The sequence below is a fragment of the Palaemon carinicauda genome, chromosome 22 (assembly GCF_036898095.1).
Source record: "Palaemon carinicauda isolate YSFRI2023 chromosome 22, ASM3689809v2, whole genome shotgun sequence".
In the NCBI taxonomy this organism is placed as follows: domain Eukaryota; kingdom Metazoa; phylum Arthropoda; class Malacostraca; order Decapoda; family Palaemonidae; genus Palaemon; species Palaemon carinicauda.
This window is the reverse complement of record NC_090746.1, coordinates 5,025,323-5,049,170: the sequence shown is the minus strand read 5'-3', so window position 1 is coordinate 5,049,170 and position 23,848 is coordinate 5,025,323. Positions and strand designations below refer to the sequence as shown.

General features: G+C 45.2%; 1 protein-coding gene across 1 annotated transcript in view; it reads right to left on the bottom strand.

Moving 5' to 3' along the window:
• mei-41 (meiotic 41) overlaps positions 1 to 23,848 on the bottom strand; it is a 316,521-nt gene that overhangs the window by 278,333 nt on the left and 14,340 nt on the right. The window lies entirely within an intron of this gene.

The following is a 23,848-nucleotide window of genomic DNA, read 5'->3' as shown; positions in this document are numbered from 1 at the left end:
ACTCCCGTCTCAGATACTTCCTTACAAGAAAGGATCGACTAAAGAAGACGGGGGTGAAGCCGTCGATCATCCTATGGAGGACCTTCTCCTAAGGTATGGATCATTCTGCCCAAACGGGCAAACTCTTGCCGACCCTATGGCATAGAGGTTCAGAGACACTGAATTCGCTGACAGAGACGGCAGGCGCGATATCCTTGGCTGATCACGGAGATCGTGCGGGAATGGGCATTGGAAGCTGTCATCCGGATGAGTAACCTTAGGCATCCTCCCAGCGTGAAACCTGCAAGGGGGGGGTGCCAATCCTAGAGTTCGTGAACTCTGCCGCTCCCTCTAGGACTATGCCCCCCCCCCGGGGGAGCCTCCCGTGCCATCTGTTCCTGACAGGAGGAAACTGCAATTGGACACCTTGTCTCAGTTGTCGTAGCCGATAACTTAGGCCGACGTGGTTGAAAGAAAAAGGCGCTGGAGCCCTGCAGAGTCTGGAAGAAAGCGCCTTGGAGGAGTGAAAACGGAAGTCGACATCCTCCACACAGCCGCTGTCTATGTCTCTGTCCTTGGGCACAAACAAACTCTTCTCAAGGATGGAAGGGTGTCTGAGGTTGTCGACATCCACGGATGAGACACCCGAAAGGAAACCCTCGGTCAGCGCATCCAGATGGTCCAACATCGAGCTTGCCCGCAAGTTAGATACTTAACGACGAAACGCCAATGTGCCTGAGCCCGAGAGGAGGAAAGTACCCATGACCTTCCTTTAGCTTCCTTGAACCAAACCTCGGGCCATAACCGAGGAGAGAAAGGACCTGGTAAGCCCCTTACACGAGATGGAGAAGAGGAAGGGGTAAGCAGTCACCCCTTGGCCGATGGAGAAATCTCGAACGGAAAGCCCCCCGCCAAAAATCCTTCCAGGGAATGACGGGGAAGGGCTAACCCAGGTTCTGGAAAGAGGAGTGTTGCTCAGACCTCCATGAAGATTCTTCTTATTCTTGCATGTGCCACGCTCTGCGTTTACGGGGTGAGGCCGTGTTCTGGACATACGCTTCAGAAGAACTCGCCAGGCTGGCCATGCTGCGAAAACCCCAATGGGAATCATGGTCGCAATCGCCCTGGAGCTCGCGTGATGGTAAATCAATGATTTGCGCATGGGCGAACGTGGAAGCGCCCATGCGCGGTCACGCGGGAACGCAAACGAAGGTGAGCGAAGGAGCGCAGAAGGAGGGCGAGCGTGGTAGGAAGGGCGAGCGTGGTAGGAAGGGCGAGCGTGGTAGGAAGGGCGAGAGCTGGTGGTCGGCGAGCGATAACCCATAGGCGAGCAATGGATACTGCAAGAATTAAGCCGACGTTCGTGCGAAGAAACACTGTAGGTTCGCGCGACGGCACCCCGTCGGTTCGCGCGACGGCACCCCGTCGGTTCGCGCGACGGCACCCCGTCGGTTCGCGCGACGGCACCCCGTCGGTTCGCGCGACGGCACCCCGTCGGTTCGCGCGACGGCACCCCGTCGGTTCGCGCGACGGCACCCCGTCGGTTCGCGCGACGGCACCCCGTCGGTTCGCGCGACGGCACCCCGTCGGTTCGCGCGACGGCACCCCGTCGGTTCACGCGACGGAACACCGTCGGGTCACGCGACGGAACACCGTCGGTTCGCGCAACGGAACACCGTCGGTCCGCGCGACGGAATACCGTTGGTTCGCACGCGGGCGAACATTGGAGAGCATGTGCGCGGTCGCGCATGAGCGTAGACGTGCAGGCACGTGGGTGTGCAGTCGCGCAGGAACGTGGGCGTGTGGCAGCGTAGGCACGTGGGCGTGCGGGTGAGCACAGGCGGTCGGGAGACCGATGGCGCGTCGGCAAGCGATGGCGCGTTGACGAGCGATGGCGCGTTCTGCGAGGCAATAGCCCGCAGGAGAGTGACGGAGCGTTGGCAAGCGATGGCGCGTCGGCAAGCGTTGGCGCGTTGGCGAGCGGTGGTGTGTTAAGAAAGCGCTAGCGAGCAGATGAAGAATCACGCGGGTGCGTAGGCGATTGCCAACGCGAGAGAGTCTAGTGATGGTTAGCGCGCATCGCGCTAACAGAAGGCGCGCAGGTGCATCAGGAAGGTGAGCGCTGAAGCCAGCTGTTAATCAGGCGATCCTAGACGGTCAGAAAACCGTTGGCGCCCATTGGTGCGTGGCAAAGAAGGGCGCGCAGATGTGCGCTGGCAAATGAAGAAAGCTGGCGCACAGAAGGACAGAAGAAAAGGTGACCGCTGGCGAGCAGGAGGAAGATCTACGGCAAGACTCAGCTACCGGAGATCGTGGTCCACAGCAGGCGAGCGCTAGATCGCTACTGATAGTGGTCAGGGGAACTGACACGCGTGGAAGATCGATGGCGATCGTTGACGCGTAGGATATTGCTGGCGAGCAGGTGACTGGCGAGCTGATGATCGCTGACGAGCAGAAGGCAACGCGTGGAAGCCTGCGCATAGAAGAAGAGTCCTTGACCCAGACCTGAACCGAAGTTCTAGATCGCGAGGGCGAACGTGGGCGCATAACAGGAACCAACAGGAACAGCAGAGATGATCATCATGAGAGCGCTGACGAAGAGGAGAGCGGTGACGAACCGTAGAGCGCTGGCGAACAAGAGAGCGCTGGCGAACAGGAGAGCGCTGGCGAACAGGAGAGCGCTGGCGAACAGGAGAGCGCTAGCGTTCAGGAAGCGCTGATGAGCAGGAGAGCGCCTGTGCGCTAACACTGAGCAGGAGCAAACACAGCAGAAGGGCACGCAGGGGAACCCTGACACGCAAGGGAATAACCCCCATGGGAGGTAACCCTTTGCCCCGAAGGGATCGTTGTCCGTCGGGAGACAGATATCCGTCGGAAGACCGTTGCCTGTCCGCCGGGAGACTGATGTCCGTTGGAAGACCGTTGTCCGTCGGGAAGACCGTTGCCCGTCGGAAGACGAGGTCAGACTGCTGTCCATCTGCACCAGGGCGGAAGATCAAGAAGAAGGAGTTGTAGGCTGCAAACGGAGATTCAAAAAGGCGCCTCTTAGCACCCTTATAGGGAGATGAGAGGCCCTTACGACGAGGCGGACGGTGAGCCTTACGGCGAAGGAGGCCAACAGCAACAGCAGTAGAAGAATCCTCCGAAGAGGAGTCTCTATGAGTGTACTCTCTCGCGAACGAAAGAGAAACACTTCGTAGAAGAGACTGGTCAGCCTGTGACCTAAAAGGAGCAATCCTCCGAAGAGGGGCTCCTGCAGTTGCCCAGCCACTTGAGCGAAACTGCAGGTGTGACCACTCAGCACCAAGAGCATAGTCGCACGAAAAAAAGGCAAGAGAAGAACCCCTCAAAAGGGGAAAAACTCAAGCCTGGACAGGAAAAACTTCCCTCGGAAGGAAAGTTACCCACCCTAGGAGGCAAGCCTCCTGAGAGTTCTAAAATGAACTGGAGAGCTGTCAATCGTCACGGGAGTACTTCCAGTAGAAGGAGACACGCCCCTGACGAAAATCCAAAGGGGAGGCAGCAACAGCCGAATCCCCAGGCCTCAACAAGACAGCTCACACCGTTGCCATATTACAGAAACGAACTAGATCGGTAACTGTAAAAAAATAAAACAAAAATCATTAGTACACATTCATTCCCCCGGGAAGGCTCCAAAGAGGAATCCCGAGGGAAAGGAAACAAGAATTACACAACAGGCACGTGCCCTCACAACCACTTACACTCACGGAAGGAGAACTGTAACCAAAACAGAATTAAAACAATTATCATTATGAAACTATGTAATTATGCTATTTTCATTATAAAAGAAATTTTTTAATATACTTACCCGGTGAATATATAAATAGCTGACGTCTCCGACGGTCGACAGATTCCAAAAAACTCACGAGCGATCGCCATGAAGGCTGCCGGGTGTGCCAACCAGCGCCGACTATCGGCCAGATACCGCATATACTTCTCAACCAAACCAGTTCTTCTCAGTCCGTAGGGTCTCTATCGGGGAGGAAGGGAGGGCCTTTAATATTATATATTCACCGGGTAAGTATATTCAAAAATTTATTTTATAATGAAAATATCATTTTTAAATATTAAACTTAGCCAGTGAATATATAAATAGCTGATTCACACCCATGGTGGTGGGTAGAGACCAGTATTAAAACAATAAAGGCGTATATGCTCAAGAGTTTTTGACAACTATTCAAAAAACAAACTTAAGTATAGGTACCTGGTAAGGAAGCTGACTCTGATAATTACTCTGCCTCATTAGTCCGCTATCCTCACGAAGCCCAGCGATCCTCTTAGGATGCTGAAAGACTCCCAGGAGCTGCTATATCCAGGGTGAACACCCCTATAACAGGACCTCATCAATACCCTTAATCTGGGCCCTCTCAAGAAACAATATTTTGACCACCCGCCAAATCAAAAAGATTGCGAAAGACTTCTTAGTCTCCCGTACAACCCAAAATAAGATTAAAAATTTCAAGAGTAGATTAAAAGGATATTAGGATTAAGGGAATGTAGTGGTAGAGCCTTCACCCACTACTGCACTCGCTGCTACGAATGGTCCCAGTGTGTAGCAGTCCTCATAAAGAGTCTGGACATCTTTCAAGTAATATGAAGCGAATACCGACTTGCTTCTCCAAAAGGTCACGTCCATAATACTTTTAATGGATCTATTTTGCTTAAACGCTACTGAAGTTGCTATCGCTCTAACTTCATGAGCCTTGACTTTAAGTAAATTACGATCCTTCTCACTTAAATGAGAGTGAGCCTCCCGAATCAAAAGTCTAATAAAATAAGACCACGCATTCTTAGACATGGGCAAAGAGGGCTTTTTAACGGAGCACCATAAAGCCTCTGAACAACCTCGTAGCGGTTTAGTTCTGGATAAATAAAATTTAAGAGCTCTAACGGGGCACAGCACTCTTTCAACTTCATTCCCCACAATCTCAGAAAGACTGGGGATTTCAAATGATTTAGGCCAAGGACGAGACGGAAGTTCATTCTTGGCCAAAAAACCAAGTTGAAGAGCACATACTGTTTTATTAGTGGAGAAGCCGATGTTCTTGCTAAAAGCATGTATCTCACTAACCCTTTTAGCCGAAGCCAAGCTCACCAAAAAAAGTGTCTTGAGGGTAAGATCCTTCAGGGAGGCTGAATTTAATGGTTCAAACCTGTCTGACATAAGGAACTGTAGGACCACGTCCAAGTTCCAAGAAAGAGTCGAAATATGACGCTCCTTGGAAGTCTCGAAAGACTTAAGCAGGTCTTGGAGATCTTTGTTATTAGAAAGATCCAAACCCCTATGCCTGAAAACAGAAGCTAACATGCTTCTGTAGCCTTTAATGGTGGATGCAGAGAGGGAGCGACAGTTTCTCAGATAAAGCAGAAAATCCGCAATCTGCGCTACAGAGGCACTGGAAGAGGAAATAGAGGAGGACTTGCACCAGTCTCTAAACACCTCCCATTTCGACTGATAGATCCTGATGGTAGAGGATCTTCTAGCCCTCGCGATCGCTCTAGCTGCCTCCTTCGAAAACCCTCGAGCTCAAGAGAGTCTTTCGATAGTCTGAAGGCAGTTGGACGAAGTGTGGGGAGGCTTTGATGAAATCTCTTTACGTGAGGCTGTCGCAAGAGATCCATCCGCAACGGCAGACTTCTTGGAACGTCTACCAGCCATAGAAGTACCTCTGTGAACCACTCTCTCGCGGGCCAGAGGGGAGCAACCAACGTCAACCTGGTCCCTTCGTGAGAGGTGAACTTCTGCAGCACCTTGTTTAGGATCTTGAAAGGTGGAAAGGCATAAACGTCCAGGTGAGACCAGTCCAGCAGGAAAGCGTCTATGTGGGCTGCCTCTGGATCTGGAACTGGAAAGCAGTAAGTCGAGAGCCTCTTTGTCAGTGAAGTCGCAAAAAGATCTATGGTGGGTTGACCCCATGTCATCCATAGCTTTTCGCACACAGTCTTGTGCAACGTCCACTCCATGGAGATGACTTGTCCTCTTCTGCTAAGGCAGTCCGCCAAGACATTCATTTCTACTTGCACAAATCTCGTCAAAAGAGAGATGTTACTTGCCTTAAATGGAGTTCCTTCTGATCCGTGGACCAAAGACCCAAGCATTCCAGACTGTCCAGTGGAGCTCCCTAACCCAAATCCGATGCATCTGAATACAACACATGGTTTGGGTTCTTGATCGCAAGAGAAAGACCTTCTCGAAGTCTGATGTTGCTGTCCCACCAAGTCAGACATGTCTAGACTGAGTTGGAGATTGGGAAAGAGATATTCTCTAAGCCCTTCTTGTTCCAATGGTTTAGGTGAAATTGGAGAGGGCAAAGGTTGAGTCTCCCCAGAGAGATAAACTACTCCAGCGATGAAAGAGTTCCCACGAGGCTCGTTCAAACTCTTACAGAGCAACTGTTTTTCTCTTGCAAGTGACGGACTTTTAACAGAGCTTGTTCCATTCTTGTGGGAGACGAAAAGGCCCGAAAAATTCGACACTGTATCTCCATTCCCAAATAAAGAATAGTCTGGGATGGAGTACTGTAAGTTACGACTTCTCTACGTTCACTATGAGACCTAGCTCCTTGGATAGGTCTAACGTTCACTATGAGACCTAGCTCCTTGGATAGGTCTAATGTCCATTAGAAGCTCTCCAGACAGCGATTTAATGACGACGCCCTGATTAGCCAGTCGTCAAAATAAAGGGAGGCTCTGAATCCTCAAAAAATGTAGAAAGCTCGCTACATTTTGCAAGAGCCTTGTAAAAACAAGAGGAGCAGGAATGAGGCCGAAGCACAGTGCTCGAAATTGGTACACTACTTTCCCGTCCACAAACCTCAGATGTTGTTGAAAGTTTGGATGAATCGGGATGTGGAAGTATGCATCCTGAAGGTCGAGAGAGACCATCCAGTCGCCTTCCCTTACTGCTGCCAAGATAGATTTGGTAGTCTTCATCGTGAACTTTGTCTTGACAATGAACACATTGAGCGCACTTACATCTTAAGTACTCCTGCAGTGAACGTGGCTGCCAGATCATTGGAGCCATCCCTGATAGCCTTGTTCATGCATGACATAATTGTACAGCGATACATTGACAGCTGGAGAGACCTTCTTACTTAAGGCTCCCAGGGACCAATCCAACAAATAAATACTTCAAACGCTCGAAAAAAACTCCTAACAGGAGATGGTCTAGCTCTGAAGCAGACCATAAAATCTTGGAGCGTCTCATGGCTAGACGACGAGGAGAGTCCACTAGGCTTAAGAAGTCTCCCTGGGCAGAGGCAGGTACTCCCCAACCGAGAACTTCTCCTGTGTCACACCAGACGCTCGAGCGAGAAGCTAATTAAGAAGGAGGAAAAGCAAAAGCAGACTTTCCTAAACTTCTCCTGGATTCCAACCAGTCTCCCAGTAAGAGCATGGCTCTCTTGGAAGAACAAGAGAGAACTGACTTCGTAAATGTAGGAGTCGAAGAAAGTCATGCCAAGAGTAAACTCAGACGGCGGAGCAGCCGTTACAAAACGAGTAAGACAAAATTTCACTAAAGAAATTCATAATTATAAAACAAGGGATTGTTGGACTACCCTAGGATACTCCTCTTCTGAATGACTCCCCAAAGGTACATTAGTTTAAAGGGGGTCATCAACTTCTTCAGAAGGCACATCATCTGATAAATCTAAAGTCTTGCGAGAAGGAGATTTATATTCAGAATGACGTGAAGGAAAAGCCTGACAGGCTACATCAACTTGTATATGAACAGAAGTTAAAGTTGGAGGGTCGATGTCACGTTGTGACTGCAGAGAATGTTATTCTACTACACGTCGTGACAGAAGTAACTGACGTTCAAACGTCCCGTAGTAACAGCGGTGAATCCTGTTCGATGCTATATCGTGACCCTCGACGTCACGTCATGTCTACGGTGTCTACCGCTCAACGTCACGTCGTGTCTGCGGTGTCTGCAGCTCAACGTCACGCTGTGACTGCAGTGGCTGACGTTCAAAGCGATCAAAGTTACATCGAGATTTATGCTCCGCATCTCGTTTAACAGCAAAGCTGTCACTAGGGATAACGTCAGCGTGGCGTAACAAAGCTCGTTTAGAAGGTTGAAGACCCGAATCACGTATCCCAGAACCGTGACGTACAAAAAGCAAAGGATCCTTTCGCACAGGAACAGGATCGTAAGCTTCTATTAAAGAAGAAAGCTTTAACAGCATATCTTGCAAAACACTTAACTTCGGATCAACCTGTGACTGCGGTGGCTGACGTTCAAACGTCACGTAGTAACAGCGGTGACTGCTGATCGATGCTATATCGTGACTACGGTGACTGACACTCGACGTCACGTTGTGTCTACGGTGTCTACCGCTCAACGTCACGTCGAGTCTGTGGCAGAAACGTCTGTACATGAACGTCATCGATATGAACGGGACTCTCATGATGACTACAGCTAGGACGTTGAACTTGTTCTGAACGAACTAATAAACGTTTCAACCGTCTCGAAACCTTACGCCCAGGCTTTTAAAGAGACGAATCATCGGAAGACGAGGAGAAACTTCGTCTCTCCTGTCTTATGGCAAGGACGTGCTTGACGAGCAACGTCTGATACCTTTGAGGGAACGTCTGTTCGTTGGTTTACACCCCTCACTCCCTTAGGTCCTACGACATTCCTTCTCCCTGGTGCAGGGGAGCCTGAAAGAGGTCTCGGACTAGGCAAGCGACAAGCACGAACAAACGAACCCTCCGCAACACATTAGACATGAATAAAGCTGATTTCTACCTGAAGCACGCAATTCTCCCTTAAATCAAAAGGTTAGAATTGCGAAATGAGTCGTATAATGTAAGCACATTAGTACAAAATGAAACACACATGCAAAAATCAATAAACATATACAGTACATATATATCGAATAAAACGGAAATATATAAAGTTAAAAAGATCAGTGACTGGGGATGAGACTAAAAACTAGTTCACTAAGGACTACGTTTTCAATCTCTCACCGTACAGTGCCTTGGGATGAGAATAAAAACTAAAACGTTTTATCCTCTCTCCCCGTACAGAGACTTGGGACGAGAGTAGAAATCTGAATCGAGAACGTTACTCGCTCCCAAACTCCTTGTACAGAGACTTGGGACGAGAATAAAGATCGGATCGTTCTCTCTTTCTCTCTCTCTCTTGTCACTCACAAGAGAATGGCTCACTCACTCTTCGTCAATAACAGGTTATTTGACTAAAGGAAAAACTGAAAGGACTAAGAAATTGAAAATTAACATGTTCCTTTAAATTAGTATCTAAAAAACTTCAGTTTGAAAGAAGAATGAACAAAACGTCAAAATCGATTTACTCTTTCTGCAAAGTGAAACCGTGATTCTCTTTTTCTCTATCGTAACGATAGAGCGCAAACTGCGTAGCATAAATAAACCAAACGTTAGTTCATCTTTGAAAAACAGCACGAAGACTATTCAAAGAATAAATTTCTTAAAATATTTTCTAAAAATATTCATCTCATCACTCTTACAGAGCAACTGTTTTTACCTAAACAAAAATAAAAGTTGAATGGGCTCAACGTTGTTTAACTTCGTTTTCCAAGTCAGGACCGCCTACAAAGAATAGGTAAAGGCCGCATATAAACAAAAACATAAAATTTATCTCGGTGTTTAGTATAAATGGAAAGCTAATCGAAGAGGCCTAATAAAGGCGGGTGAGATATAAAATATATAGAGGTAAATCTATAAATATCAACAATAACTTATAAAGTGATAAAATAATTACTAAAAGCCTTTAACACACTTCCGTACACTGAGGGAAGGGTCGGCCATCTTTTCTCTATGGAAAAACCAGAGCGAGATTAAAAAAGCAAGGGCAAAAACTTTTACTCTCCTTTCAAAAGCATTTCTTTTGAAGATAGTATTGAATAATCCAACACGGCGAAAGCAATAACCAAAACCAAGTACTTCACCAATCGGTAGAAAACTCGAGGTCAAGCGCGAGCGGAACCAGTGTTGTCTTTAACACCGACAGAGAAGAACTGATTTGGTTGAGAAGTATATGCGGTATCTGGCCGATAGTCGGCGCTGGTGGGCACACCCGGCAGCCTTCATGGCGATCGCTCGTGAGTTTTTGGAATCTGTCGACCGTCGGAGACGTCAGCTATTTATATATTCACCGGCTAAGTTTAATATTTAAAAATGTAATTTATAAATGAATGAACACTAAAGAAAGAACGAAAACCCCGAAAGGAATCGTTCTACAAGCTGAAAAATCAACAAATACAATTAGATTCATAAACTAATTGAGACAAAACGTACGGCGTAGCAGCCCCCCACACGGGAAGGAAGCTACAAGGGGCGTAGTAAAACGTAGTAAAAGGGTGAACGACCTCAAGAGAGAGAGAGAGAGAAAGACCAAAGTTAAACTCGATCGCAACCCATAAAATTACGCCGTGGTGGCCTAACTGCCGAGGACTCCACGGAGATATCGTACACTACACACACAACTCTGAAAAGGAAACTTACTGATTTCTATACTCAAATATATATACAAACATGAAAACATGTTTACATATATATTGAGTAAAAGAAAAATAAGTGATTAAGTAAAGACAAAACAAACAATGGCTGCCAAGTGAGGACAAAGACAGAGACGTCTGTCCCAGTCCGAGCCAAAAGTGAAATTGAGCATTCACCTGTGTGTGAGGGGGGGAGGGGTAGCTAGCTACCACTCCCCTCCCCCCCCCCCCGCCCCCCGGCTAACTAGCGCGGGGGTAATACACCCTCGTTAAATTCTAATGGCTCGCCATTTCAGCTGCGCTTAAAGGTAAACCCAATGTAAATAGCGTGGTTTGTATTTCGGTTATGGAACAAATTAGTTTTCTAATACTCACCTGCACAATCATTATTTGACCAGATCTTGCTGTAGCAACTTACTCCTGACTGAATTAACTCTGTAATCCATTTACATAAGTATGATACACATACACACACACACTAAGTCCTGAATGATGTAAATTATAGTTATATATCAGTTAAATAATCAATGTTTATGTTAATCAATGATAGAACTGTTATGATTTCATAAACTTAATGAACCGGTACAGTGAACCCTCGCTACTTCGCGGTTCGACAATCGCGGATTCACCACTTCGCGGGGTTTTTCCATAACCCATATATATATACATATCGCGGATTTTCCGGAAATTTCGAAAATACCGCAATATCTGAAGACCCCAAATACGATATTTCGTTACCTGTAATTCCATTAATACTGTAATTAGTAATATCTGCTCTTACTGATTGTTCATTGCATTACATATGACATATAATTAAGCACAGAAAGAAATAAAACACGAAAAGAGAATGTGATCATACGATAATTCAGTACTGTATACAGTACGTAGTAAAATTAAATCGAACATGAAACGCAAATCAGATGCAGTCATACCATATTAGAATGGTGTGTACTGTAATGGATATGCTTCTTTTCCATGAATCTTTTGTATGTATACGTACGTAGTACTGCATCCAATAATATTCTTTGTTGCAAAAATCACATTTCGAATAAGCGTACGAGAGAGAGAGAGAGAGAGAGAGAGAGAGAGAGAGAGAGAGAGAGAGAGAGAGAGAGAGAGAGAGAGAGAGAGAGAGAGAGAGAGAGAGAGAGAGAGAGAGAGAGAGAGGCGTAAAATAGCGTACGTAAAGCTGTATTATTATTATTGTTATTATTATTATTATTGTTGTTGTTGTTAATAAAATTATTATTGTTATTATTATTATCATTATTATTATTATTATTACTGTACAGTATTATTATCATTATTTATTATTACTACGGTATTGTACTTAATCTACGTACGTTCAGTATGCGCGGGGCATCTTCTATGAGTAGGTAACCAACGCATCATAGTACTGTAAGACGGGTTGTGATTGGTTCAAGCGCTGATAGATGACGAATCAGAACTCAAGTTTTGTAATCTAGCCTCTGATTGGTGTTTTGACCGCTTCTCCAACCCGCAGCATCTCTTTCCAAGGTCACTTTGTCTCCCGCTGTATCGCTGTGTTGACGTTGTTAATTGTGAACTTTAATCTGTGCTGTGCGTGACTGTTTTAAGTTGAACTTTTTGTTGAACTTTCTGTTAAACCCTACTGTACAATGCCTCCCAAGCCTTCTGCTTCTACTAAGGCTGGTAGTGAGCCTAAACAGCACCGAAAGATGATGACGATTGCTGAGAAGGTGACGCTTCTCGATACTATGTTAAAAGACAGTAGAAGTTACGCGGCCGCAGACCTCGAAGACCTGACGAAATCGGGCAGTGAAGACAGTGAAACACAGGAAGAGATCCAAGAAAATGTCGAAGAAACCGTCTTAACATTAGAACGGCTTGCCAAGCTCTGCAAGCTTGCGAATGAGGTGAAAGAAATGTCGCAAGAGTGGGACGAGGATATGGTTCGTTCTGTACAATTCTGCACCAAGATCGATGAACACATGGCTCCCTACAGGATGCTCTTGCGAAAGAAGAAGCAGCGGCAGCAACTTCCGATCACAATGCCCTCAGAAGAAATTGAAGAAGTGTCTCAGGAAGAAGTTGAAGAGGTGTCCCAGGAAAAGACACCTCCGTCTGAAGAGACGTAAAATACTATTATTGGCTGCACAGTAGAAGACATCATCAGCTTCATCATCATCATTTCTACTGTGCAGCAAATTCATCGCCATCATCATTCAAGTTTTTCTTGAACTTCTTTCGTGGTGAGTACAGTAACAATCTTTATTTTTTACTTAAACATTTTAATATTTGTGCCTGTTTTATAGTTTAGTACTGTATGCATTAAGTTAAAGGGAAGGTTTTAAAAGCCTATCATATTTTTTTTGTTTAAAATTTACATTTACGTACGTAAAACAATCTTTCTCTCTCTCTCTCTCTCTCTCTCTCTCTCTCTCTCTCTCTCTCTCTCTCTCTCTCTCTCTCTCTCTCGTAAATTGTTTTCCTGCTTTGCTACGTACAGTATGTACTGTATGATTTTATATAGATACGGTAAATAATATTTGTAATAACATATTTTGTAAATGCTTTTACTGTAAATATCATTATTTATCACTTTCATCATGCGCGTTAAATGCCTTCTTTGTTCTGAGCGTGGTTGTTTACTGAGCGTACTTTATGACGCCGTCGTTTCAGGCGGCGTCATAAAGAAAAACATTTCATTTGGAAGTCCTAAGGAAAATTAAGTAAAACATTGGTAATAACAAAATCAACATACTGTATACATCAATATAATCGATGCAAAAACTAACTTATACATACTGTATATGTGTACAGTACACTAAATGAGTTTGTTTCTTCATTATGATCAGAGATAAACGTAAACAAAACATTGGTTGCCATTTTTTATCGTGCTTTTTAGGTGTTTAGGAAACGCATGATATAAAATCGCCTTTAATATTTGTGCCTGTTTTAGTTTAGGGTACTGTAGTACATGCATTAAGTGTTCTGTACATTAAAGGGTAGTTTGTTAACAGTACTACGTACAAGGGAAGGTTTTAAAAGTCCGAATATACATGTTAAATAAATAGGTAAATATGGTGTCAATACTTCGCGGATTTTCACCTATCGCGCCCGCGTCTGGAACCTATCTACCGCGATAAACGAGGGTTCACTGTAGACGTAGAATAGTAGTAACACTGACTAATAGTCACCTATGCATGTCGTCTGCTAGTTGTCAAGATCCAATGTTTGCTTTCAAGGGCATTCTCCACAAAAGGAAGACTGGAAGGAGCAATTACTGCAACACTAGGTGCCACTTCCCCAGCCTGGTTGGATCGACATCTGTCGTCACGACCCCTTTCCTCTAACACTAAGCAAATATAGGAGTAGGACTTTACTCTAGACTTGCACTGCTTCAGGGCAGACTCATACCTGGAATACATTACATCCAGTTTAGCATGAGTCCTCCCTTCAGCAAGGGGTGAAATGGGGAGATTCATGACCTAGGGAGCTGAAAAGAGAAGCTAGAGTGCCTAATTAAGAGGTTACACACTCAAGAAAGATATGATGCTAAGGTATCAATTTTAGAGCTGACAGACCCTAACTCAGACCTACAAAGGTCTTCAGTTATGCAAACCCACTCTTCAAGAGCCACCACCCCTGTTACACCATGTTCCATTGGGGAAAGAGAATGAACACATTGCTCACCTGACATTCTGACCACCTCAGAAATTAGACATACGGTCATACTCAATTCCTGACTACCTCATCCTCAAAGCTACATATAGAAAGATTACTGATACAGATCCCATGAATAGTGGTTCCATTGAACCACTCTGCCTCCATGAACTTTTGCTTGGAAAGTTTTTTTAGATAAGGCAACCATATGGACAACATACACTTGTCTCTCACTAAGAGACCAATCCGTACGTTCGTCACATGTCAGGCAGGTTACAGTCCACTCCCTTACAGTTAACAGAGCGAATGGTTATCAAAATGATATTTTAATTATAAAATAAATTTTTGAATATACTTACCCGGTGAATATATAATAGCTGCAACTCTGCGGCTCGACAGAAAACACACTCAAAAAACTCGCGAGCGATCGCTATGAAGGTTGCGGGTGTGCCCACCAGCGCCAACTGTCGGCCAGATACCACTCTTGTATGTAAACAAAACCTTCAATTCTCCTCGTCCCGCTGCGTCTCTATTGGGGAGGAAGGGAGGGTCATTTAATTTATATATTCACCGGGTAAGTATATTCAAAAATTTATTTTATAATTAAAATATCATTTTTAAATATTTAACTTAGCCGGTGAATATATAATAGCTGATTCACACCCAAGGAGGTGGGTAGAGACCAGAGTTAATTATGTTTACAGCGTATAAGCTAAGAGTTTTTTCATTTTGACAGTTATCAATATAACAAAATCAAAATATATAGGTACCTGGTAAGGAAGTTGACTTAGACGATTACTCTGCCTTGTAAGTCTGTCTTCCTCACGGAGCCCAGCGATCCTCTTAGGATGCTGAAAGACTCCCAGGAGCTGAAGTATCAAGGGCTGCAACCCATACAACAGGATCTCATCAAACCCCTAATCTGGGCGCTCTCAAGAAATGACTTTGACCACCCGCCAAATCAACCAGGATGCGAAAGGCTTCTTAGCCTTCCGAACAACCCATAAAACAATATTAAAAACATTTCAATAGACAGATTAAAAGGATATTGGAATTAGGGAAGTGTAGTGGTAGAACCCTCACCCACTACTGCACTCGCTGCTACGAATGGACCCAGTGTGTAGCAGTACTCGTAAAGAGTCTGGACATCTATTAAGTAAAATGACGCGAACATTGACTTGCTTCTCCAAAAGTCGCGTCCATAATACTTTGCAGAGATTTATTTTGCTTGAAGGCCACGGAGGTTGCTATATCTCTAACTTCGTGCGTCTTAACCTTAAGCAAACATCGGTCTTACTCATTCAAGGGAGAATGAGCTTCTCGTATTAAAAAAATCTGATAAAATATGACAAAGCATTCTTTGACATAGGCAATGAAGGTTTCTTAACTGAGCACCATAATGCCTCAGATTTACCTCGTAATGACTTAGTACGGGCTAAATCGAACTTAAGAGCTCTAACAGGACATAATACTCTTTCCAGTTCGTTGCCTACGATCTCTGATAAGCAAGGAATATCAAAAGATTTAAGCCAAGGACGAGAATACAGTTCATTCTTGGCCAGGAAACCAAGTTTAAGTGAACAAGTGGCTTTTTTCTGTAGAAAAGCCGATGTACTTACTGAAGGCATGAAGTTCACTGACCCTTTTAGCCGAAGCCAAGCACACTAGGAAAAGTGTCTTGAGGGTGAGATCCTTCAGGGAGGCTGAATGTAATGGCTCAAACCTGTCTGACATGAGGAACCTTAGGACCACGTCTAAGTTCCATCCAGGAGTTGCCAACCGACGTTCCTTAGAGATCCCGAAAGACTTAAGGAGATCTTGGAGATCTTTATTGTTGGAAAGATCTAAGCCTCTATGTCGAAAGACCGAAGCCAACATGCTCCTGTAGCCCTTAATCGTGGGAGCTGAAAGGGAGCAAACCTTTCTCAGATGTAAAAGAAAATCTGCGATTTGGGCTACAGAGGTACTGGACGAGGACACAGATGCTGACTTGCACCAGTCTCGAAAGACTTCCCACTTCGACTGGTATACTCTAATGGTAGAAGCTTTCCTAGCTCTTGCAATCGCACTGACTGCCTCCTTCGAAAAGCCTCTAGCTCTTGAGAGTCTTTCGATAGTCTGAAGGAAGTCAGACGAAGAGCGGGGAGGCTTTGATGGACATTCTTTACGTGGGGCTGACGTAACAGATCTACCCTTAGAGGAAGACTTCTTGGAAAGTCTACCAGCCATTGAAGTACCTCGGTGAACCACTCTCTCGCGGGCCAGAGGGTAGCAACCAACGTCAACCTTGTCCCTTCGTGAGAGGCGAACTTCTGCAGTACCTTGTTGACTATCTTGAATGGTGGGAATGCATATAAGTCCATAAAAGACCAATCCAGTAGAAACGCGTCTATGTAGATTGCTTCTGTATCTAGGACTGGAGAGCAAAAGATTGGTAACCTTTTGGTCAACGAGGAGGCAAAGAGGTCTATGGTGGGTTGACCCCAAGTAGCCCAAAGACTCTTGCCCACGTCCTTGTGGAGGGTCCATTCCGTGGGTATCACCTGACCCCTCCGACTCCGACTGAGACAGTCTGCCAAGACGTTCAAGTCCCCCTGGATGAATCTCGTCAACAGGGAGATGCCTCGAATTCTTGACCATAAGAGAAGGTCCCTTGCGATCTCGAGCAGCGTGAAGGAGTGTGTGCCTCCTTGCTTGGAGATGTACGCCAAAGTTGTGGTGTTGTCTGAGTTGACCTCTACCACTTAGTTTCGAAGAAGCTTTCTAATATCATCAAGGCCAAGTGGACTGCTAATAGCTCCTTGCCGTTGATGTGCATGCTCTTCTGACTGAAGTCCACAGACCCGAGCATTCCCGACCGTCCAGGGTCGCACCCCAACCCAAACTCGACGCGTCTGAGGACAACACGTGGTTTGGGTTCTTGACTGCTAGGGATAGTCCCTCTCTCAGACTGATATTGCTGTCCCACCATTTCAGGCATGCCTTTACTGGTTCGGAGACTGGGAATGATACCGTCTCTAATGTCTTGTCCTAGTTCCAGTGATAGGCTAGATGGAACCGAAGAGGCAGAAGGGGTAGTCTCCCTAGTGAGACAAACTGCTCCAGGGATGAGAGAGTCCCTACGAGACTGTTCCAACTCCTGACTGAATAAACGTTTTCTTTTCAGCATTAGTTGGACTTCGAGCAGGGCTTGACTGCGAATCTCCATCCCCAAATATAGAATAATCTGGGATGGGATCAGTTGGGACTTTTAGGTTGACCAAAAGTCCCAACTCCCTGGCCAGACTCAGCGTCCAATGTAGATCCTGCAGACAGCGAAGACTGGACGATGCTCTGAGAAGCCAGTCGTCCAAGTACAGGGAGGCTCGGATCCCCGATAGATGGAGGGATTTTGCCACATTCCTCATGAGCCTCGTAAACACGAGAGGCGCAGGACTAAGGCCAAAGCACAGGGCTCGAAACTGGTACCCCACATTCCTGTAAACAAACCTCAGAAACGGTTGGGAATCCGGGTGTATAGGAATGTGGAAGTATGCCTCCTGAAGGTCGAGAGAGACCATCCAGTCGCCTTCCATAAATGCTGTCAAGACAGCCTGGTAGACTTCATCGTGAAGTTTGTCTTGACAATGAACACATTGAGCGCTGGGGAGAGCCTATGAGGTTTGAGAAGTCTATCTGGGCAGAGGCAGGAACTCCCAAGCCGAGAACTTCTCTCGTGTCATATCAGACTTTCGCTCTATAAGCCAGCTTAAAAGTAGGAAAAGCAAAGGCTGTCTCCCCCAAACTCCTCCTGGTGATAAACCAGTCGCCTAGCAAACGTAAAGCTCTCTTAGAAGAGCGAGAGAGCACTAGCTTATAAAACAACGGCTTTGAAGTAGCTAGGCCTAGTGTAAGCTCTGACGTTTAGGCGAACGAGGAGCAGCAGTTACAAAAAGATCCGGACAAAGGTCCTTAAAAATCAGCATGATTTATTTAAAGTCCATAGGGGGCTAAGCAGCTTTAGGCTCCTCTCCCTCTGACAGAGTCCTCAAGGGAATATCAGTAGGAGGGGGAACAGCAACTTCCTCATCTGAAGGAACCTTGTCCGACAATAGCCGAGTCTCAAGCAAGGGAGAGACCTACCGTGGTGGCAATGCTTAACAAGCAGAGTCCACACACACTGGTGCATTAGTAGCGGACCAGGACGCAACGTCATGTAACTGCTTGACAGTCTGTGAACTGTCAACAACAACAGGTGCGTGAGGACGCACAGCGTCCAATCGAGACTGCTTTGACCGCCTAGTCTGAGCACACACACTGGTGCATTAGTAGCGGACCAGGACGCAACGTCATGTAACTGCTTGACAGTCTGTGAACTGTCAACAACAACAGGTGCGTAAGGACGCACAGCGTCCACTCGAGAACTGCTTTGACTGCCTAGTCTGAGCAGTCAAAACAACTCTAGAATGCGGAGGTTGACGCTCAGCGTCAAAACAAGTCAACTCCGATTGTTGGCGAACGTCCTGAACGTCAACAGGAGCATCAGCAAGTGGCCTAACGTCCAAATGTGGCTGAAAATCCACACGAGACCGCATCGAGTGTGGTTCTAAACAACCTGACTGACGTGACTTGGCTACGCCAACGTCAACAGGACGCACAAAGGAACGTTAGGGTGGCTGAAGGCCAGGATCTCTTTGAGATAAACGGCTAGGCTCAACGGACTTATCGGCAGAATAGTCTTCCATAAGGGAGGCAAGCTTATTCTGCATGTCTTGCCGTACAACCCATTCAGGATCAACGGGAATGGTTGCGGTAAGAGACGAGGGTAACGTCTGTGACTGCAAAACCTTGCCTACAAAAAGACTCTCGGAGTCTGTGTTACGCTTTTGTTTAGGCGGCGAGCAGTCTACCGATGACTGCATAGGGTCAGAGCTGTCCTAATGGTTAAAACCAGGACGCTGGACCTGTCCTGAAAGGACTGACTTTCGCTTAAAGGGCCTCGAAACCTTGTTCCACGGTTTCTTATGTGAAAAGCCTACGGATGACGAGGAGAAAAACGTCTCTCTCGCCTTATGGTAGGGGTGATCTTGGTAAGATACACCTGATACCATAGAGGGAACGTCTGTTCGCTGATCAAGGCCTCTCGAACCCATAAGTCGTACGACATTACTTCTCCCCTGGGCTTGGGAGCTTGCAAGAAGTCCCGGACTAGGCGAACGACAGGCACGAACAGACGAACCCTCGGTCTCAACACTGATAACACTTTGCACAATATCACTTTACCACTAAGATTTTCTGTTTTGCACTTAATTCACTGAAATCGATTTTTAACAATTCACATTAGGTATGAATAAAACTGATTTCTACCTGAAGCACGCAATTCTACCCTCTATCAAAAGGTTATAATTGCGAAATCAGTCGTATAATGTATAGAACATTAATACCAGCAAAAAACAGTAAACATATTTTAAGATATAAAAAAAAAAAAAAAAAAAAAAAAATCAGTGGCTGGGGAAGAGACTAAACACTAGTTCATTCAAAACTACGTTTTCAATCTCTCACCGTAAGTGCCTTGGGACGAGAATAAAAACTAAAAACGTTTTATCCTTTCTCCCCGTACAGAGACTAGGGACGAGAGTAACTCGAGAACAACGTTACTCGCTTGGGACGAGATAAAGATCGGAACGTTCTCTCTCCTCTCTCTCTCTCCGTCTCTATCTCTCTCTCTCTCTCTCTTGATTTCGCACCGAAGAGAAGAGCCCACTTACCTTTCGTCAATAAACAGGTTATTTGACCAAAGGAAAAAACTGAAAGGTTTTTCAATTAAAAGTTCCTTTAAAATAGTCTTTAAAACATTTAAGCTTTGAAAGAAAAAAGAACAAAACGTCAGAATCGATTTACTCTTTCTGCAAAGTGAAACCGTGATACTCTCTCTCTCTATCGTAACGATAGAGCGCAAACTGCGTAGTATAAATAAACTAAATGTTAGTTCATCTTTGAAACAGAACGAAGACTATTCAAAGAAAAAAACTATCATAAAATATTTACTAAAAATATTTCATTTAATAAGTTTTAAATCATTAGCTCTGTAAAAGTTATTTACGATTGAAAAGGGCTCAACGTTGTTTAACTTCGGTTTCCAAGTTAGGACCGCCTACTCTTAGGAAAGGTCGCATATAAACAAATCATTAAAAATTTATTTTGATGTTTATTATAAATGGAAAGCTAATCGAAGAGGCCTAATAAAGGCGGTTGAGATATAAAATATATAGAGGAAAATCTATAACTAATTTATAACGTGATAAGATAATTGCTAAAAGCCTAAATCACACTTCCGTCTAAGGGAAGGGTCGGCCATTTAAAAGTCAAAGAAAGTCCATACTCTCTTTCTTGTCATCAAAAATTAAATCTATCCAAAAACGAGTTCAAGATTTAAGATGAAGATAAAACACCTGCGAAAGCTCAAACCAAAATGAAGTACTTCACCAAATATGTTGAGAAAACTCCAGGTTCTACAGCGAGTATTGATACGTCTTGTCGTCAACGTCGACAGAGAAGAATTGAAGGTTTTGTTTACATACAAGAGTGGTATCTGGCCGACAGTTGGCGCTGGTGGGCACACCCGCAACCTTCATAGCGATCGCTCGCGAGTTTTTTGAGTGTGTTTTCTGTCGAGCCGCAGAGTTGCAGCTATTATATATTCACCGGCTAAGTTAAATATTTAAAATATAAATTTGCAACTTAGCATAGCCTTGCTGATGAAGGAAAATGGAAAGACTGGTCTGAAGTTGAAGGACTCTTGATCTGGTCCACGCTGGATCTAGTACCCAACTGTGACTCTCCACTAAGTGTTGAATAATTCTGAATAATGACTCTAATTAAGAAGCACCCTTCCAAGCTGAATCAAAATGAAAAGGTCGGGAAAGGCAATAGGAAATCTGCTCACACCAGCAGTAAGATCAGAAGTGATGCTGCCTGGTGGTGAGACTGGGCACTACCAGTGGGTTTGCAGGAAGGGTATTAAACGAGTCGCAACATAAACAAACAAGGCAGATGACATGCATTAAGGATTATTAGACAATATTAATATACTACTTACATTCACCAGTTCATTAAATTAATAGAATCATAGCCACTTCTAACATTCATTAAGATGACCATGGTTAATGAACTAATATATATTTATATTTTATATCATTCAGTGTGTATCATACTTTGGAAATGGATTACAGATTAAATTAAATCAGAAGTAAGTTGCTGCAGCAAGAACCATCAGCAGATGTTGATTGTACAACTGAGAATCAGGCAAATCTTAAATATATGAGCAAAGACACCCCAGTGTTCTTCACCACTACGGGCATACCTACTTAACATGTTATTTTTATTAGTAAAATAAATTTTTGAATATACTTACCCGATAATCATGTAGCTGTCAACTCCGTTGCCCGACAGAATTCTACGGGAGGGATACGCCAGCTATCACAATACTAGAAGGGGGTGTACTCACCAGCGCCACCTGTGGCCAGGTACTACAGTACTTCTTGTTGACACCTCCTCAATTTTTCCTCGGTCCACTGGTTCTCTATGGGGAGGAAGGGAGGGTCAATTAAATCATGATTATCGGGTAAGTATATTCAAAAATTTATTTTACTAATAAAAATAACATTTTTCAATATTAAACTTACCCGATAATCATGTAGCTGATTCACACCCAGGGGGGTGGGTGAAAACCAGTGTACAAGATTAAAGGATAGCTAAGTATCCCGTATTTCATATAATCAGTTATCTCAAAATAACAATGAAATAATAAGTACCTGGTAAGGAAGTCGACTTGAACCGTTACTCTGCCTTTTTTAAGTTCGTCTTCCTTACTGAGCGCAGCGTTCCTCTTAGGAGGCTGAATCAACTCTAAGGTGCTAAAGTATATAGGGCTGCAACCCCTACTAAAGGACCTCTACACAACCTCTAACCCAGGCGCTTCTCAAGAATGAATTGACCACCCGCCAAATCAAAAGGATGCGGAAGGCTTCTTAGCCTACCGTAACAACCATAAAAACAACAATAAAAGCATTCAAGAGAAAGGTTAAAAAAGGGTTATGGGATTAAGGGAATGTAGTGGCTGAGCCCTCACCTACTACTGCACTCGCTGCTACGAATGGTCCCAGGGTGTAGCAGTTCTCGTAAAGAGACTGGACATCTTTAAGATAAAATGATGCAAACACTGACTTGCTCCTCCAATAGGTTGCATCCATTATGCTCTGCAGAGAACGGTTTTTATTAAAGGCCATCGAAGTAGCTACGGCTCTCACTTCGTGGGTCCTTACCTTCAGCAAAGCAAGGTCTTCCTCCTTCAAGTGAGAATGGGCTTCTCTAATCAGAAGCCTTATATAATACGAAACCCCGTTTTTGGACATGGGCCTCGAAGGTTTCCTGATTGCACACCATAAGGCTTCTGACTGTCCTCGAATAGGTTTTGACCTATTAAGATAATATTTCAGAGCTCTGACAGGGCAAAGAACTCTTTCTAGCTCGTTACCTACCATGTTGGAGAGGCTAGGAATTTCAAACGATCTAGGCCAAGGACGTGAAGGAAGTTCATTCTTAGCTAAGAATCCGAGCTGTAAAGAACATGTTGCAGATTCGGATGTGAACCCAATGTTCTTGCTGAAGGCATGAACCTCACTGACTCTTTTAGCTGTTGCAAGGCAGACGAGAAAAAGAGTCTTGAGGGTAAGGTCCTTGAAGGAAGCTGACTGGAGAGGTTCGAACCTAGGTGACATAAGGAACCTTAAGACTACGTCTAGATTCCAGCCTGGAGTGGGTAGACGACGTTCTTTAGAAGTCTCAAAAGACTTAAGGATGTCTTGAAGGTCCTTGTTGGAAGAAAGGTCCAAACCTCTGTGGCGGAGAACTGAAGCCAACATACTCCTGTACCCTTTAATCGTAGGAGCTGAAAGGGATCTCTCATTCCTAAGATGTAATAGGAAGTCAGCTATTTGAGTCACAGAGGTATTGGTAGAGGAAACTGCATTGGCTCTACACCAGCTCCGGAAGACTTCCCACTTGGATTGGTAGACTCTACGAGTGGATACCCTCCTTGCTCTGGCAATCGCACTGGCTGCCTCCTTCGAAAAGCCTCTAGCTCTAGCGAATCTTTCGACAGTCTGAAGGCAGTCAGCCGAAGAGCGTGGAGGTTTGGGTGCAACCTGTCTACGTGAGGTTGACGTAGAAGGTCCACTCTTAGAGGGAGAGTCCTGGGGACGTCGACCAGCCATTGTAGTACCTCTGTGAACCATTCTCTTGCAGGCCAAAGGGGAGCAACCAGCGTCAGCCGTGTCCCTTCGTGCGAGATGAATTTCTGAAGGACTTTGTTTATGATCTTGAACGGTGGGAATGCGTAAAGGTCGAGATGGGACCAGTTCAGCAGAAAAGCATCCACATGAACTGCTGCTTGGTCTGGAACTGGGGAACAGTACAAAGGAAGTCTCTTGGTCATGGAGGTGGCAAACAGATCTATTGTCGGCTGACCCCACAAGGTCCAAAGTCTGTTGCACATGCTCTTGTGGAGGGTCCATTCCGTGGGGATGACCTGATCCCTTCTGCTTAGGCGATCTGCTGAGACGTTCATGTTGCCCTGAATGAACCTCGTAACTAGGGTGAGGTTTAGACTTCTTGACCAAATGAGGAGGTCCCTTGCTATCTCGTATAGGCTCCTCGAATGGGTCCCTCCTTGCTTGGAG